The following is an 18320-nucleotide window of genomic DNA, read 5'->3' as shown; positions in this document are numbered from 1 at the left end:
GTATTCTAAGTTTTGTCAAACACCTAAAACGGGGAAATTTGTTGGAAACTAAATTTCGTAGTTTGACAAACTGAGCGTGAAAAGGATGAAAAACTGATCAAGAAGACTAAGAGTAACTGAACTAAAACAAATCGTAAACTGACAGTTGCCTGAACTGAATATTAGTGCGTATTTAAGGCAACTGAATGAAGCTAACTGAATTACGAAGTCAACTGGATGATCAGTTGGATTAAACTACAATCAGTTGAGAGCATTCAGTAATATTATTGATGCTCGAGAAAAAGCGGTATAAAATTTGCAACCTATTGATGCTCGAGAAAAGCAGTTTATTCATTGAAGGAAGAGCTTATGTGCTGCGGCAGAAAAAGACCCATGGAGAAAATTGGGTAGTTATTGTTGGAAACTAAATTTCAGAGTTTGACAAACTGAGCATGAAAAAGATGAACAAATTATCAAGAAGACTAAGTGTAACTGAACTAAAAAAATCGTAAACTGATAGTTGCCCGAACTGAAGATTAGTGTGTATTTAAGGCAACTGAATCAAGCTAACTAAATTACGTAGTCAACTGGATGATCAGTTGAAACTGATCAGTTAAACTACAATAAGTCGAGGTAAGAGTTTTTGAAATCTCCAAACATCCACAAATCTTGTTTCCTCTAATTTCAGTTTTTATTATATCTGTCATTCAGTTATTTTCGAACTTTCATTAGTTAACTGATGGATATTGACAAACAAAATTCTTGAATTCAGTTTATCACTATTCAAAGAAGTTGGGAAAACCGTTAAGTGTTTATTCAACCCCACACTTTCTAAGGACTTTTTCACTCCCAATCGATCCTAACAGTTATCCCTCTTCTTTTATAATTTTCAAAATTTCAGAAATATAGGGGGATAACTCATTTTAATTTTAATGGAGTGATAATTTTTAAATAAAGAGGGGGAGAAAATTTTGTGCTTAAAATGTTTTTGAACATATGATTTTTTGATTCACACAAAAGGGGGAGAACCAAGTTAGCTGAATCGATTGTTTATCCAAGTTTTGTGATCATCAAAAAAAGAGAGATTTTTGGAACATTTCATGTTCCCAATCTTGATTTTTATGCTAAAAAATCTTATTATTGTGTTTCTAACATATTTACTCAAGTGTGAAGTTATTAAAACAAGAAGCAAACTGAAACTGAATTCTGCACAAACTGAATTTCTGGTAAGCTTTGTTATTTTGATGATATCTCTAAATCGGATTATTCAAATGACAATCCACCAACTTGAATGCTTGGAAACCTCAATTTCGAACCAGTTGTATTTCATGTTAGTTAGGCAAATTAGGATGTTATCAAGGTCTAACTGATCGCTCAATCACCAAACTGATTGCACGAAAATAACAATCCGTTGTGTTTGAGCAGTTGCGGTATTTTGATCATATCTCTCTGCTCGATTATTAGAATGAAGCGATTCAGTATGCGTTAAGATGACGCTAAATAACGACGAAACTACTGGTTCTGCACAAACTGAAATCATCCAGCTGACCAACTGAAATGAACTGAACCCGCAGCTGCTGACCAACTGAAATAAACTGAACCAGCAGCTGACCAACTGAACTGAACCAGTTGCTGACCAACTTAACCAGACCAGTCGAACTGAACCAAACCAGCTGAATTGAACCAGACCAGTTGACTAGAGTTGACCACTCGGAAAAATGTCTTCCAGCAAGGCGAATTTGACCTTTGCAATATCAGAAATAGTACAGAAACTTTCCAAACGGTCATATCTTGTGTATAACTTATATATCATTGTTTAAGTCTATAAATACTACATATTATAGAAACAAGAGCTTTTGAAGAGGATTCACAGCATGGGTAGTTAGTATGAATATATCAACTACTGGAGAGCACAAGCCCTTGTGTGAGGATACATTTGAGATGTACACTGTAAATGATAAATTCCTCACACACAATCACTCACACATATACAAGAGACTTGAACTTCAAAGATTAGTTGAGTGAGTATTGCACAAAGACAATAAACTTGTGTATGTAGACTTTGCATATGAGGCATTAAACAATATGCTGATTGTGAGGTGTTTGCTTCAATCTTGAGTGCAAGAAGTTCAGTTAGGCAGTAGCGTGAGTCCTAGCTGAATGGGTTTGTACAAAGAATTGTATAAATCAAAGTCTTATAGTGAATTCTTCCCGATGTGGAAGAAGATGTGACATAGGAGCATTTGAAGTCTCTGAACATCCATAAACAAATTTGTGTCTATTTATTTATTGCATTTACTTATTATTTACATTTTTTAAGGATGAATTGTGGAAGCATTTTATGTTTTATTCAAATACAAAACTATTGCATACCAAGTGTTTGATAAAATGCTTCAACCAAAATAATTTTTAATCTTTCAACTTGCATGTATTTTAAATGCTTTACAAAATGTTTAATCGGTTTCAACGAAAGATTATTTTGATTGTATTCCGCTTTGTTTGAAAACCAAACTCGGTTTAATTCATCGATGTTCAATATTTCAAGAACCCATCTATTGTAGCTCAACGATGATGACCCTAATTGATCATGTCATTAGGCATTCAGATACAAAACGTATGATGTCTCGTTTCATATCCGGCCCCCAATACAGTAACTGCAAGTCCTTGTACTCTCGGGATGTATATAATAAGATGTATTAGGGGCTTCTGTCAAGATTTCAGTGGATCTAAGAGAATCAAAACTAGGAATCCAAAGACGGCCTTTGTATCCTGCAATGCCATATTTAGTTGAATATAACATCTGGCGCTTAGGCTCGTCCTTCTATCTCCATTTTTGTAACTACTCATTTTCGTTTGCCCGGCTCGAATTCGATCTCTCAAGGAAAATTACAATGTTAGATTAGATAGATTTGGAGCCTTGCCCTTAGTATACATCTCAAGATTGGACCTATGAATCTCCGTCTAAAGAGGTTTCTGTACTGATAGTTTGGCTAAGACTGTTGTGTTTCTACTCAAAGCATCTGCAACTGCATTTGATTTCCCGAGATGGTAGCTAATATCACAGTCGTAATCCTTCACAAGATTTTCTCTCTCTCACATTCAGCTCCTTCTGGGTGAAGAAATACTTTAGACTCTTGTTATCAGTAAAGATTTTACACTTCTCGCCATAAAAGAATCTCTCCAAATCTTCATATAAAAAACAACAGCTATTGTTCAAATTCATGAGTTAGATAATTATTCTCATGTACTTTCAATTGTCTAGACGCGTATGCAATAACTAGATCATGATGTCTAAGGACTACGCCCAGACCTAACTTCGAAGCATAGTTGTACAACAAATACTCTCTCTGTTCTGACGGCATAGCTAAAACTAGTACCGTAGTAAGAGCTTGCTTCAGCTGATCAAAGATGTCCTGGCAATTAGCTTCCCATATGAACTTGTTATTCTTCTTTGTCAGCTTTCTCAAGGGCACTGCAATGGAGAAAAATCCCTTGATGAATTTACGATAATAGCGGCTAAGCCTAAAGCACGGCGTATGTCGATTGCATTTCTAGGCACTGATCATTCCTTGACTATATCAACTTTTGTTGGGTCGACCACCACGTCATCATTCGTGATAATGTGGCCTAAGAACGTCATCTTTTCCGACCAGAACTCGCACTTGTAGAACTTTGCTTACAATTTTCGACCTGCGGTATCTGTAATGCTATTTTATGGTGCTGAATATGTTCCTATCTGCTCCTAGAATAGATTTAAATATCGTCTATGAATATGATAATGAACTGATCAAGATACAGCTGAAATATGTGATTCATGAGATCCATGAAGATTGCTGAGGAATTCGTCAATCCGAAGGGTATTACTAGGAATTAATAATTCCGTAACAAGTCATGAAAGTCGTCTTATGCACATCTGCTTCTTTTACCTCAACTAATGGTATCCTGATCGAAGATCTATCTTCGAGGATATTGAAGCTCTTTGCAATTGATCGAATAGATTTTCCTTTCTCGACAAGGGATACATGTTGTAGAGCCCAAAATCAGTACACGTAAACCCAAATTGTTAAATTACGTATTTAATTTTTAAAATGACTTTTAGCGACGCATTATTTATGATTTGCATTATTTGAAATTATTAAATGTTTATTTGATGCACATTAAAACATTTTATTGAATTTTATGTTTCAGGTGAATATTCGATACGAGATCAAGAAAAGAGACCGGTGATGATTTAGGCGATTTTTTTTATTTATGTGGTATTTTATTTCAAGTCAAGAAAATTGATATTTAAGTGATTTATGTAAAATTTCAGCATTTTAAAGCTTAATTTAATTTATAAGGTGATTTTAAGATTTTAAGTTTTTCAAATACTATTTTGAATTCTTGAGAGATTTTAATTTTGAAAATTGGTGCTCAATTATTTTGATTAAAACATTGAGTGGGATTAAATAATTAGACTAGCAATATTTTACCACTTATTATTTAACTAAGCATTTTTTTAGTCCCCTAATTACTCCCTCACGCACACACACAACACACACACAGACACACGCTGCAAATTTGAAGGAAAGCTAGGGTTCTTAAGCTCTAGCAACAGCCACGCCTTTCCCTTGCAAGTTTCTGGAGATTTGCGTCCTTTTTTCGAGCAAGAATCATGTAGCAAGCATCTCCCGGTCATCTCCCATAATATACCGCAGTGGTATTCATTATATTTGTATGTTATTACGCAAAGGCATGTATATTCTTTTATTTTTTGCATCGATCTTGTCGTAATAAGTAATTTGATGCTTATTGTGTGTAAAAATCCGGTTGTGTTATACAAATTTTGAGCAAAAATGGTTGAAACTATTTTGAACAAGTTTTTAGATCTCAAAAACCGAATCTGATGTCATTTCGAATTCTACGAATTTTCATCGATTTTCTGGAAAACTTTCAACATGTAAAACGTAGTAATTTTTGATACCTATGATTTGACAGTAAATTCGTAATTTTAGGACAAGAAACGAGTGATTTATGATCATTATCGTGTGACTGTTCAAACTGTGATGTTATAAAATATGTTCTTCATGTTTCTTGAGTTTTATTGGTTGCAGGCTTAGTTGGGAATCACCGGGTGATCATTGTTGCGTTTAGGTATGTCATGGGTTGTGGTCAGACGATAATCGGCATTTTTTTTCGAGTCAGTATGGGTTTGGTTACATTAGAAGTCATAGGGAAGCAAATGGGTAGAAGATGACATTTTTGGGGTTGGTTCGCACAAGGTTAGCACTGCATCGCTACAGCTTCGTGCATGGTAGCGTCGCGGTACTGGTTTGTAGCGCCTAGGTGCTTGACCAAGCACTGCAGCACCTAGGCGCAGGTTGAGGGGTCTTTGAGCTTCAAGTTTAGGTGCTATTGCTTCATTTAGATATAAATACGTAGTTATGTCCAAACTTAGTGAGGGTTAGATTAGACGTTACGAAGTTTGAATAGGGAACCTTAAACTATGGTTTAAGCGAGGTCTTTTTCTTCAATTGCTTGGGAAATGTTCGTACTATATGTCAAGATTGTTTCGGGGTTCGAGGTCATGGTTTAGTATGCTGATTTAACGTGGTCAAGTCTCGAGTGGTCTAAAAAGTCATAAGTTATGTAATTACTTCGGTGGTGAGTTTGATTTGTACGTTTAAGTTATGGAATTTTAAGTTGTTGGAATAATGTATTAGTATGTACGTGCAGCAGTAGCCCAAGCAAGATCCAACGAAGCCCTCAACGCTATGTATGCGGTTTTTGAGGTATGCGGTTTGTCATGTGACCAATTATGAACGGGTTTCGAAGCCAGAGAACGTGTCTGGGGACCTCTCAACCCCGGTAAAGCATGACCCAGTTATGATTAGGATCGAGAAGCGGTAAAGCATGACTAGGGACCAATCCACCCGGTAAAGCATGAACGAGAACCTTATGTATATGGCAGTGGACATCCTTGCCGGCCCAGGACTGTTGTTTAGTCTGATCAGGCGCATTATGTTTTGGGTCACTTGCTTTGAAACATATCTCTACGAAAAAATAATGATGATTATGTATGTTTCATTATGTATGCTGCAAGTACGATTATGAAAATTTTTATTAACTGATGGCACGTCTATACTTATGTAAGTATGCTCAGAGTTTAAATGTGTAATGGGCTACTTTTAAATGCATGTGGATTTATTATGTATTACTTGTTTTTCTCAGTTTATACATGTTGAGTATTTAGACTCATTAGAATTGACCGATGCAGGTGAGGACAAGTATGAGGAGACAAGAGGCGGGGATCAGTGAGGTGGCTCGGAATGTGCGGAGGCCTAACCCGAGGACCTCTGTAGTTTCAAGAGTTTTATGCATGATAAAATTGTTTACTCTGATTTTTAATGAAATTAGTTAATGTTATTTTAAACAAGTACTCGTTGCAAGTTCGTTTACATTTCAAATATTTGTTCAAGAATTTGATATTATGAGAGGTTCAGGACGATGAAGTCAAAAGAGTTCTCAGGGAGTACCGACCCATTGATAGAAGAGGACTGGATTAATTCCATTGAGGTGATATTCACATTTATGGAACTGCCGAATGCAGACAGAGTCAGGTGTGCCACTTTTCTATTGACAGGAGACGCTAGATTGTGGTAAGAGAGCACGTATGTGTCAGTGAATTTGAAGACCCTTACTTGGGAGGGTTTCAAGGAGGTGTTTTACTCCAAGTACTTTACCAAGGAGATTCTCTCCCGATTGACTAGAGAGTGCACGACTCTGCGACGCGGAGACAACAACGTGGCAGAGTTTGTAAGGAAGTATGAGAGGGGTTGTCACTTCGTCCCCCTAATTGTGAATGATGCCGGGGAAAATTTGAAGCACTTCCTTGATGGTTTACCACCGATCTTGCGCTGTGATGTTCGAGTGGCTTGTCCTACTACTTATGCTATTGCTGTGACGAGAGCCTTGGCGACAGAGCAGGACCAAAAAGACATTGATAATGACAGGCAGGGCAAGAGGCCCTATCAAGTGCTCCAGCAGCAACATTCCTAGCAGCAGCAGTTTAAAAGGCCTTTCCAGGGACTGCATGGAAAGAGGCCGTTTCAAGGACCGCCGAAAGGCAAAGGTCCTATGTCGCAAAATAAGGCTCCTTAGAAGCCTTGTGAGTACCCACCGTGCCCGAAATGCAACTGTCAACTTATGGCAGTGTTTATGGGGTTCGGGAAAATGATTCAATTGTGAAGCCAGTGATCACATGCTGAAGGACTGCCCGCAATGGAGGCAGCCAAACTAGAGGAGAGTGTTCGCCATGCATGTATAGGAGGCAAACCCAGACACGACTAAACTGACTGTAACCTATTTAGTTCATCACAATATATATTTTTGTGCATGCATGCTTTGAATTTCACTTGAGGATATTAGTATGTTTTTTTGGTATTTTGGAGACCTTGGATAGAGTTTTCCAAATATGCATGAGGCTAAGATTAGTATTTTGGGGTATAAGTTTATGTTTGATAACTTCCTTCAAGAAATATCTTCATAAAGAGAGTAGCCACGAAGGCCTTGTCAGATTCCGGGGCCGCACACTCTTTTATATCAGAGACGTTCGCTAATTTTTTGGGCGTGAAGTCCATTGGACTCGATGTGTGCTACTCTGTGACACTCCCATCAAAAGAGGAGTTATTTGCTACTAGCATGGTCAGAGATATCGATCTTGAACTACAGGGCCACCTGGTTTACGCCGATCTGATTGTGTTTCCAATGCCAGAGTTTGATGTTCTTTTACGGATGGACTAGCTGATGAAGAGTAGAGTTCTAATCGAATTTCAGAAAAGGTCATTGTTGGTAAGACCGTGGGGCATGGAGCAATTTCTTTTTGAGCCAGACAGGTGGAGAAGTTTCCCTCTCATGATTTCTTGCATGCCGGCACAAAAACATATTAATACGGGGTGTCTGCCATTCTTGGCCAGTATTATTTCAACACCTGACGCACCCACCACATCGATATCTGATGTACCAGTTGTCAGAGATTTTCGTGATGTTCTCCCAGACGACGTCACAGACCTTCCACCAGAGAGAGATGTTGAGTTCCCATTGACCTTGTGCCAGGCACTGTGCCAATCTCTAAGGCACCACATCGTTTGGCTCCAGCTAATATTTTAGAGCTCAAAAATCAAATGGAGGAGCTACTAGACAAAGAATTCATCCACCAATTTTTTCTCCATGGAGAGCACTCGAGCTTTTAGTAGAGAAGAAAGATGGAAGCATGAGGTTGTGTATCGATTACCGAAAATTGAACAAGGTAACGATCAAGAAAAAATACCCATTACCAAGGATCGATGATTTATTCGATAAGTTGCAAGGAGCTACATTGTTCTCTATGATATATCTACGTTCTGGGTATCATCAACTGAAGGTAAATGATGCAGATGTTCATAAGACAACCTTCATAACTAGATATGGACACTACGAGTTCTTAGTGATGCCATTTGGATTAATGAATTGTGGGGACCCGGACGCTAATTCATTTTTTTTAATCGTTATTAATATGAATTGTAACAATTAAGTAATGTAGGACACAAATTTTTTTTAAAAAATACAAATGCGGAAAAGTAATGTAATCAGTTTGTTATACATATCAACCTAAAAGTACAAGTCTTGTACAACATATCTTTATGTCAAACTAGGGTTCAACATCTATACATCAATTGTTGAGTCCTATTCTATTTCTGGGCCCGGATCTCCACGCTAACTGTAATCTCTCATCCTCTTCTTGTTCCTAATCCTGTCCCCACCTGTTGTTATGCACACATACAAACATAACAACAGCCGGATACCTCCGGTGAGAAATACATCCCAGTTTAAACAACGTATACATACAATCATATAACAACATATAAGAAAGAATAACAATAATTAACAATATGTATCTATCTGAAACATGAAATAATATATAAACTGTAAATCAACTCGTGGCTCGTCATCTCCGAATCGACTCATTTCTAATCTAGGAATCCCAGTTTCTGGACATTGTCTCACATATCGAATCTCAGCAATAGGAGTCTATCTACTCCTAAACAACATCGATATAAATCAAACATCCAATGTCTTGGCATATCTGCCAAAGACTTGGCATATCCGCCAATGACTCAATACAAGCTTTGCTATAAATATAGACTAAGCATATCAATCTCATTCAATTGCAAACATCAATGCAATAAAATAAAGTATGTGGTTTTTTGGGAAAATCGAGTCCAATCTCACTCAAGTCGATCTCCCGGTTAACATTGATTTATACATTTCTTTCTGTCAATCTGACTCTGTCGAAGTCTCGAACTCAAAGCCTGTCAATACTCAATCTGGCAATGAAAATATCGAGGAGTATAATATCAATACATTGCCCAAATCAATATTGGATATAAACAGCACTAAATCAAATTTTGTTTCAGCGGCATAACTGCACAATTTCAATATACCCCGCAATACAATTATCAACCGATATCAATCTCAACTCATAATCAATAACAATACAAATCTGATATCAATTCTCAATCAAATCCATTATGAAAATCATAACAATTTCTTATGGTATCTGGTCTTCAATCTGGTTTCGATTATACGATGTATAACATGTCAAGAACATCATATATGAATCATATCCGATTCCTTCAATATCATAATTTCTAATCATATTAAAACGTAGTAAAACTTACGTCCAGTTGAATCTCTCGTCGATAGAAACACAGTACTGAATTCGGAATGAAAATCTGACGGACGGATCTTCCGCAAACTTCAAATTCTAAAATAAAAAGCGTAAGTATTTATGTCAATTTCACGAAGCCTTCTTTTCGTTTTTCCTTCATCCAGATATTGAATGAAGGACTAAATATATATATATTTATATATATATATATATATATATATATATATATATATATATATATATATATATATATATATATATATATATATCAATGCATGGCTAAGGCTAGGTGGATTATTCTTTGTGCAACACGTCTCGCGCATATGCGCGACCTCTCTCGGCGCATATGCACGAGACCTATTGGTCTCGGCATTTCCCTTCTCGGCAGCTCGCGCATATGCGCGTACCATCACCGCGCATATGCGCGAGGTTCTCTGGACTCGGCATCATGTCGATACACCTCCTCGCGCATATGCGCGGGTACTGTCCTCGCATATACATCATCACATGCAATCTCATTCCGTGTCTCGGTTGGCCTTTTCATAATCATATCAATACAAAATCAATAATCGCAGATTAACATGATATAAAATCTCGGTCATTACACGAATGCTCGAACAATTTTTATGGACCTAATGAATCGAGTATTTCAGCCCTACCTAGATCAGTTTGTCACAGTATTCATTAACAACATTATCATATACTCGAAGAGCCATGATGACCACAGTCAGTATTTGCGTACAGTTTTGCAAGTCTTGTAGAGTCGCAAGTTGTTTGCAAAATTCTGTAAATGTGAATTCAGGTTGGAGAAAATTACATTTTTGGGACATATTATATCTAATAGTGGCATTGAGGTGGATCCAGCTAAAGTGGCCACAATAAAAGAATGGTTTGAGCCGAAGAACGCGTCAGATATCTGTAATTTCCTAAGCTTGGCAGGCTACTACAGGAAATTTATTCAGGTGTTTTGTTCGAATGTAGTGCCACTCACTTCCTTGACTAAGAAGAATGCTAAATTTGTATGGAGTGAAGAATGTCAGAAAAGTTTCGATACTTTGAAGCAAGCTCTTATCACAGCGCCAGTGTTAGCCATACCATCGAGGAAAAGCAATTTTATGTTATACATAGATGTTTCTAAGCTAGGTTTAGGTGCAGTATTAATGAGGCATGGGTGGGTTATAACATAGGCCTCCAGACAGTTGAAAGTGCATGAGAATAACTACCCGACTCATGACCTCGAGTTAGCTGCCATTGTCTTTGTGTTGAAGATATGGAGATACTATTTGTACGGCGAGAAACGCCAGATATTCATTGATCACAAGAGTCTTAAATACTTCTTCACGCAAAAAGAGCTGAACATGAGACAAAGACGGTGGTTAGAGTTAGTAAAAGAATACGATTGTGAAATTAGCTACCATTCGTGGAAAACTGAAGTTGTGGTTGATCCTTTGAGAAGGAAAGAAGCAGTCTTAGAACAGGTGTCAGCGCAGAGATCTCTTCAGCCAGAGATTCAGAGGTTTGGCCTTGAAGTTTACCCTAAGGGCAGAGGTGCCATGTAAGGCCCGAGAATTTGGTTACCGTAATCTGAAATAATTTGATGGTAATTGAGGTAATTATAGAGGGAAAGGATTAGACCAGAAAAGACGGAAGAAAACATGAAATATGTGCGAGGACAGAACACCTCGCGCATATGCGCGACAAGGAGCCGCTCATATGCGCGGCAGTGGCAGAAGACCTCGCGCATATGCACGATACGTGTGCGCGCATATGCACAAGATGTCCAGTAGCTAAATGTGATGTCCAGAGAAGTGGGTACATATGCGCCGATTGATGTTGATATGTTGACCAAGTGCAGAGGTATCGTAGACTAATCTGACCGCATTATTGATGTTGAAATGTTGACCAAGTGCAGAGGTAACGTAGACTCTTTCCAGGAAATTTGATTAGATTCGAACCTAAAATGGTCGAAGAATGAATATTATACATTAAGGATTCTAGATTTAGAATTCCTTTGATATCCATATTATTTATGTAAGGCCCGAGAATTTGATTACTGTAATTGAAATGATTTGGTTATATTTACCGTAATTTGAGATTAATCTGGGATGAGTTCTTGATTAATTAAAGTGATTATAGACGGAACGGAGTGGACCGGGAAAGACGAGAACAGACGCGAAATATGTGCGAAGGAAATGCCATACGTGTACATGCGCGAGTTGGTGCGCACACATGCGCGGTTTTGACAGAAGACTCCGTGCATATGCGCGACGTGAGGGCGCGCATATGCGCGAGGTGTCCAGTAGCCTAAGGAAGTTCTCGGCGCAAATGCGCGACGTGAACGGCGCATGTGCGCAAGCAGGGCAGAGAGGTTGGCGCACATGCGCGGCAGAAGGCGCGCATATGCGCGAGTAAATGTTGTGCGAGACAGAACCACTCGCGCATATGCGCGAGAGGATAAACCTTGAGGAGTTCGGATAGAACGTCTGGCGCATATGCTCGGGACTTGGGCGCGCATATGCGCCAGGCATGCAAAATGTAAACTTGCCACTTGTTCATATCATGCATGAGATATATATATATATATATATATATATATATATATATATATATATATATATATATATTTATACAATTCAGCCTTTTGTAAAAAATGGAAAAAAATCGAGGAAACCTTTGAAGAATTGATTCTTGACTTTAGAACGCGATTTGTGCAGAATCCGTCCGTTCGATTTTGAATCCGAATATGGTATCGTGTTCCTATTGACGTAGGCTACAACTGGACGTAAGTTTTGCTACGTTTTGACATGTTTTGAAATTATCCTATTGTCAGAATTGAATAGGATTCATATATGATGTTCTTGTCATGTTAGACATCATAGAATCGAAGTCAGATTGAAAAACAGACTGTTTATGTAATTGTTATGATTTTCGGAGTCGATTTGATTGAGATTCGATATCATAATTGTATTATCATTGAGATTATGAAATATACTGATACTGTTTACAAAGTCTGGTATTATATCTGTGATGATGGGACTGACGGATAATCAAGATTGTATTATTATGCCGTCGAAACATCAGGGGATTAATATTGATCAGATTCAGTAGTATTTTGATTATATCGTGATATCGTCAATATGGATTAGATTGTATTTTGATTCGATATTGATCAGAATATATTTCGATCTGAATATTGATCAGAAGGTATTGAATTGAGTTGTGTATTAATATTATACCTATTCGATTGTCATTATCAGATTGGGTATGGACAGAGTTGAATTCGGGACTTAGTCTTCGTCTGAGCAGGAAGATAAAGGTATAAGTCAATGTGTATTGGGAGATCGACTGGAGTCGGTTTAGACTTGAGTTTCCCTAAATCACATACTTTACTTTATTGCATTGATATTGCATTGATTTGATTGATGTACTTGTTCTCTTGATTTATAGATAGCAGGTATTAGAAGAGTAATCTTATGACAGAAGTGCCTGTTAGTGGTGGGATCGCCACGGGCACATTGCACGATGTCATAGGATAGTGTATTGGCAATAGTGCCATAGTCTGTCACCAGAGGATTGGTTATGGATGTGGATAGAATTATAGCTCCTTCTATTACTTGTGATCGGTACCGTATCGATGTGGATAGAATTATAACTTCCTCTATTACTGATGATCGATGTCGTATCGATGTGGATAGAATCGGAGTTTTCTTCTATTACTGGTGATCGATACTATACCGATGTGTATAGAATCAGAGCTTCTTCTATTACTGTTGATCGATGCCATATCAACGTGGATAGAACTGGAGTCTTTTCTATTACTGTTGGTTGATATTGAATGCCAATGTCTGTAAACCGGGATCCCTAGGCTAGGACTGAGTCTAGTCTGAGTCGTGGAATAACGAGTATTGTCGACAGTTTGATATTGATTTTGTTTCAGAGTTTGATACATATTGTTGTTACCTGTTACATGCTTTATAATTGTTTATATGATTGCATGTTTCGTTGATTTATGCTGGGATTTATTCTCACCGGAGTTATCCGGCTGTTGTCTTGTCTGTATGTGTACATGACAACAGGTGGGACAGGTTCGGGGTCAAGTAGAGAACGAGGCTGGACTAGATAGCGTGGAGATCCGGGCTTCGAAGCAACTTAGGATTCAGCACGGATATGTAGTTGAACCTAGTTGAATTCTTGTAGATAACACAGGATTGTCTGTTTATGTTTAATATGTAAATTGAAGTAAATTACATTACATTTCCGCTTTGCATTTTAAAAAATAATAATTTTAGACCCTGCTTTATAATTGATTAATTAGTCCCAATGATGATTAAGAACTTGATTAGCGCCCGGGTCCCCACAACAGGTGGTATCAGAGCTGTAGGTCCTTGAACTGTAGGTTCTAGAACTATACGTTCTTGGATTGAGATATGGAAGAGTGAGCGGCATAGAATGAGTTTTCTTTCCTTGCATGTGATTGCTAGCATGTGATTTATCATAATGTTGAATTACATGGTGTGTGCTAGCATGATGTTGTGTATTAGTGCTTGAAGTTATATGGAACATATTGGAATATAATGTTGAAATTACATTGTATATGTTAAGATTTCAGTATTTTTTACTCTATATTAAGCTACATGTTACCTGAATATCTGAGTTGATTTGGTAATATGTATTATTTGAAACTGGATCAGAACCAATTCTTGATCAGAGGTAAGCTGATCAGGATTGGGATTGAAACGGATTTTTATCCTGTTACTACTAACATCTGTGATTATCAGATATTCCTCCTAGAAGAGTTCCAGAACGAGGTAGTACTTCGACTGATCTGATAAATGTATCAGAAACTCTGATGGAAATAAAGTTGAAAGAGTTCTAGTTATTTCAGCCGCCGATTCTGATTGGGATCGAGACGTCTGAAGGTTGTGAGAATTGGCTTGATGACATAGAAATACTGTTCGATTTACTTGATTGTACAGATGAACAGAGAGTTAAAATGGTGCCTAGCCAGTTACGAGAAGCCGCCAGGAGTTGGTGGATTACAAGTAAAAGAGTGTTAGAAGAGAGAGGTACAGTGATTTCGTGGGAAATATTCAGAACTGAATTTTATCGAAGATTTTTCTCAGTGTCATACCGAGAGGACAAGAAAGCAGAATTTGAGGCAAGGTCAACTGAATATTGAAGAGTATGTTGCTAAATTCTCTACTCTATTGTGTTTTGCTTCTCATGTAGTTGGGAATGATGAAGCTGTAGCGGATCAGTTCATCAGAGGATTGAACTCGGAGATAGTTGCATTGATGAATATGCAGCGACCTTACCATTTTGCTGATGCCTTGAGTAGAGCAAAGAGAGTGGAGACGAGTCTGATTAGACAACTAGGAAGGTTGTGTGCAATGCAACCCCAGACACAGCAACCCCCTTTCCGATTTGATCGCGGCAGCACGAGTGGAAAGCAAGATTTGCTGAAAGCTCGAAAGAAACCATTCAAGAAGTTAGGGAGTGGTTCATCTAGCTCCAGCGGTTCTAGTCCGAGTTATACTGGAACCTATTGCAGAGTTTGTGGCGGGAGACACCTCACGGAACAATGCCATGGAGTGACTAGTAGATGAAAATTCTGTAAACAGCAAAGACATTTTGCTAGAGTTTGTCCACAGAAAGGCTTCCGAAAATTTCAGGGAGCAGAATCATCTGGTGATAGTGATCGAGGAACAGACCCAGGACACACGTGAGGATATAATGACAGATACTAATCTTTTATGATTATGTTGCATATGTATTGATATGTATTAATGCATTTCCCTACGATTATCTTTTACTGAGTTGCATTAATATATGTTATATCTGTTGGGTCTGTATTACTGTAGTAATGATCCTTGTGCTTTTTTGGGGAGAGGAATCTATATCAGTGAATTCTGTGATATATTGTATACTACAGTAAGATGAGAATGAAATTGAATTAAATTATGTTGTACTTGTGTTGTCTGATTTTGACCGCATTATTGATACCGATATGCTTACAAGTACAGAGAGGTTGTAATTTCTTGCCAGGAAATGTTAAGATTCAGATTTGAAATGACTAGAAAATGAATGATATACGATAAGGATTCTCGATTTTGAATTTCTTGATATCTATATTATTTATGATTCGATGATTATCGAAAGGAATGGAGTTATTCCTTATACATTCAGTTGATTATTGAAAACTGAGTGTAGCATGAACTGATTTGTTTGTAACAGGAGATTTGTTATTGTCTTCCAGATTCAGATGTTAGATTTGCTTCGTATCAGGGAGATTAATTACAGCCTTGATTCGATACAGGTACTGTTTTTATTTTAGAATTTTGAACAGAATGATATTGATTGAATTGAGAGAATTGAAATATAAGTGGAATGATTTACTGCCTGAAGAGTTAGAGTTACATCTGATTACATGTTTCTCTATGAGATATTTCAGTTCTATTATGGATTAATAAATCCTGTGATCAGAGATATTCGAATGATTTTGTGCCGTTTATCTATGATATTTTGATATACTCATGGCATATTACTGAGTAAACCGAATATCTTGTATTGAATGATTTGAGAGCTGGAAATTATTATATACCGGAATTGTTCATATGAATCTGATTTGAAACAGATTATATGTGATATTTGAATGTGGTATATTGATTGATTTGAATACAGCTGGGGTAATGATCACTAACTGAGAAAGACACCGATATCAGAAATTTATATTTGCATGAGTATGGCAGATTAGTATATCCGATTGTTGTTTTGTAATTGCTTGAGAATTGTATTGTTAAAAAAACAATATTTGAGACAGAGTATATTGTTTGGAGGACATTACATTCGAAGATAATAACAGGAGATCCAAACAACGTTGAAGATGTAATCGGTTAGTCAGAATCGTCAGTATTATCAGGAATTGGTTTATATCTGAATCTGAGCTGATATTGCTATTATTCTGAATCCGTATTCGATATCGATTGTTATGAACCGTTGAGATTATATACAGTTCAAGCCGATTCAGAGCTGGTTTTAAAAAAAATACAACAGCTCATAAGTTTGATTAAACTGTTCAGAACTTGAGTTCGATAGTCAGAACAGTGTGTCAGGCAGAATACCAGGTAAGTAATGCTTTATTTTATATAATCAACTGTTTTGTTTGTGCCAGATATTTCGAATTTGAAATGACAGGTATTGTCAAATGCACACAGTAGTAGATTCAGTACTATTCTGGTAACAGGAAATGTGTGATAATTCGAATAGACAGTTTTGAAGTAAACAGATGAAATCAGTTATGTCAGAATTTGTATTGAAATGTCTAAATCGCCGACAGATGAAGACAGAAAAATAAAAACCAAGGGATTGGTTATACAAATTATTGATTCCTAAATAGAAATGCGAGTACATTTCTATGGATCTGGTGATGGAATTACCGAAATTTTGCCAAGATTGCACCAGTATGTGGTTACAATTGAACGATTTTTTAAATCTGCATATGTTATAGTGTACAAAATGACGTACAAATATGACCAGACGACTGAGAGGTATGTCAGAAACGGGGGTCAGATTGTATTGAATGCCAAAGTTAATTATGTCAGACTGTGATTTTCGTTTGATTTTGTACTTTTGGCTGAGTGTATAGGGTGATATTTCATCTATAATTTATAGATTGACAGGTAGTCGGAGTGAACTATCCTGATACTGGAGGATATCCAGGAACTGTAGTGCTGGATTTTATCACTATTTGACATGATTGATTGTCAATTATGAATTATCGTAAAACGAGAGCTATCAGAGGAGTATTGAGATGACATCATTTGAGATGTTGTACAGTGAGAACTGTCAATTTCCGTTGTATGGGGATTTATATCTCGATGATACTTGAGATTGAATCTGATAGGATCAGAGATCTGATATCGAAAATGCGATGGAATCAGAAACAAATGAAGATAGCTTGAAAGTTGACTTTAAACAAGCCAACGTCGGATGATGACTGTTGGTATTTAAGGTTGACAGATAAATAGATTTTAGAACAGTTGATTGGTATATACGGATGTTGTATAGCCATTGTGCGGAAATTGATTCTATCACGAGTGATCTCGTTGATATGAGATTATTGTAGTTTATGTACATCTCCTTCTGGTATCTGATTTGAAATCTGATATGATGGTCTATATTCCACAAGTAGATTGCTTGTGATTTTCGGGACGGAATCGTATCTTAGGAGGGGAGAAATGTAAGGCCCGAGAATTTGATTACTGTAATTGAAATGATTTGGGTATATTTACCGTAATTTGAGATTAATCTGGGATGAGTTCTTGATTAATTAAAGTGATTATAGACGGACGGAGTGGACCGAGAAAGACGAGAACAGACGCGAAATATGTGTTAAGGAAATGCCATACGTGCTCATGCGCGAGTTGGTGCGCACGCATGCGCGGTTTTGACAGAAGACTCCGTGCATATGCGCGACGTGAGGGCGCGCATATGCGCGAGGTGTCCAGTAGCCTAATGAAGTGCTCGGCACATATCACGACGTGAACGGCGCATGTGCGCGAGAAGGGCAGAGATATTGGCGCACATGCGCGGCAGAAGGCGCGCATATGCGCGAGTAAATGTTGTGCGAGACAGAACCTCTCGCGCATATGTG

Source organism: Primulina eburnea, chromosome 4 (genome assembly GCF_022965805.1).
Source record: "Primulina eburnea isolate SZY01 chromosome 4, ASM2296580v1, whole genome shotgun sequence".
Lineage (NCBI taxonomy): Eukaryota > Viridiplantae > Streptophyta > Magnoliopsida > Lamiales > Gesneriaceae > Primulina > Primulina eburnea.
The sequence above is the reverse complement of the archived record's forward strand: the minus strand, read 5'-3'. Positions refer to the sequence as shown.